This window comes from Nannospalax galili, unplaced genomic scaffold (assembly GCF_000622305.1).
Source record: "Nannospalax galili isolate Female #2095 unplaced genomic scaffold, S.galili_v1.0 scaffold131, whole genome shotgun sequence".
Classification (NCBI taxonomy): Eukaryota; Metazoa; Chordata; class Mammalia; order Rodentia; family Spalacidae; genus Nannospalax; species Nannospalax galili.
Window position 1 is genome coordinate 36,902 of NW_008332088.1, and position 2,290 is coordinate 39,191.

The window sequence follows — 2,290 nt, forward strand, 5'->3', positions numbered from 1 at the left end:
TGGGTCATACAGTAGGTTCATTTTTAGTTTTTTAAGAGTTCTGCACACTGCTTTCCATGGGGATTGAACAAATTTTCAGTCCCACCAGCAGTGGATGAGCATTTCCTGTCCCCCAGATCCTCTCCAGCATTTGGTATCATTTGTTCTCTTGATCTTAGCCAGTCTGACTGGGCTAAGATGAAATCTTAAAGCAGTTTTAATTTGCATTTCCCTAATCACTGATGAGGTTGAACACAGTTATGATGATTCCTAACCATCTTTATTTCTTCCTTTGAGAGCTCTCTGTTCAGCTCCTTAGCCATCTTTTAAGGGGTTACTTGCTTTCAGGCAATCTGCAAATGTCTGGGCCCCCACTAGAGGCCAGAGAAGCCTAGTGCTGCAACAGTGCAGGGGCTGTAGGTGGTCCTAATGTACAGGAGAGGCACAGCACGATTTGGACGACTCAGTGCCTTGCAGAGATAAGAGGGTACTCCAGAGATCTGGGGTGCTAAGGGTAAAAGTAGGCCTGTGCGTAAGGCTCGAAGAACAGGATGTGGGGGCTGGGAGATTGAATTTACTCAGGTTGTGGGAGTCAAGGCGCAGTGAGAGGACTCAAACTTACCAGGGAAGAAGGCTGATCTCAGGAATCCCAGGCTAATTAATTTTTATTTAGTGCATAGACTACAGTAGTCATTTTTATGCATTCAGCTCTTTTAACCAAAAGGTGATCTGAAGTCTGTACCTTCAACCATCGACAGTCTCCTTCATCGCAGCACCACACTGAGTGTGCATACTCTACTATCTCTCAATTGTCACATTTGCAGACCCGGTCTACCTCTGTCTTCTCCAGGCCCAGTTGGTCCCTCTCTCCTTAGCCTGATTGAGCTGTTTATTTGAGCACCATCAATGGTGTCTGTGCTACAGTATTCACAATGTATCATGTCTTCTTTCTATGATATTCTTCAACATTAGTTCTACTTCTTTTTCTATGTATTTTTTCCGAAACAAGTTTCCTCATCATTTCTGGTGTGTGTGTGTGTGTGTGTGTGTGTGTGTGTGTGTGTGTGTGTGTGTGATCTGAATGACGTGTGTGTGTATGCCTATGTACGTATCTATGTATCTATGTATCTAAGTATCTATCAATCATCTATCATCTATCTATCATCTTCTATCTATCATCTATTATCTATCTATTTATCTATCTATCTCCCTGCCATCTATCATCTATCTACCTAATATCTATCATCTATCTATCGATCATCTATCTATTATCTGCTTATCTATCATGTGCCTATTTATCATCTATCTATCCATCATTTATCTATCTATCATTTATCAACTATCATCTGTCTATCTATCATGTGTCTCCCTATCATTATCTGTCTATCTGTTTGGCTAGATATCTGGGGGTAAAGATTGCTCCTATCATCTTGATGTGTACAGTCATGAAGATAATTGACATTTTAACTTAAATATCATAAAAACATAAAACAGAAGCTTTAGTTTAGTCTTCACTTTTTCCCCATAATTTTAGAATTGTGAGTTGAAAATGATGATGTTAGTCTTACGTTTTCCACTTATTCTATCAAATCATGAAGGGTGAATCAGACTGTACTTGACGCTTGTTCCAGGAGGATGACTGACTAAACAAAAGTTGCTGCCTTTAGAAAGCTTGAGATGTCCCAATCAATAACGTTCAACTGTAGAAAAGTGTTATGGTTTTGTAAGTATGATGGCAGCAATGGATGGTTTTCTGTACAGGGTTGACATTACTTGAATTAAATCCTGTTCACTCTGTCTTCTTTGCAGAGTGAATGGTCTTAAGAACGTAGAAAATGGTTGGGCATTGAGAGAAGCTTATAAAAGGTTAGCAGAAAGACAAATTGTTTGGCTATTGTAGGAGACGGCTTAGTTCAGAATAGCATTAAAAGAACTGAAAAGACGGGGAAAGATTTGATGCAAATTTTGGTAATTAAATATAAGTCACTTTCTAGAGGAAGTATTACACTTTAAAAGTTGGTGTTTATCTGTTAAAAGAATTTAATCATGTCTTCCTCTAAGATTTAAGTGCACTTCTGTAGAATCAGGAAAATAAAGCACTTAGTAAATACTGATTGGTTGACAGATCAGATACAAGATGGGTAGTTACAAGCACATGTGTACAGGTAGATGAATGTATATGTCAGTTATTTATTTAATTTATAATTTTATATTTATAATTTTATATAATTATATAATGAATAATTGATTGCTTTTAACATTAATAGTAGGACATTTACTTATATTCGTTTACTAAAAAATTCTAGATATT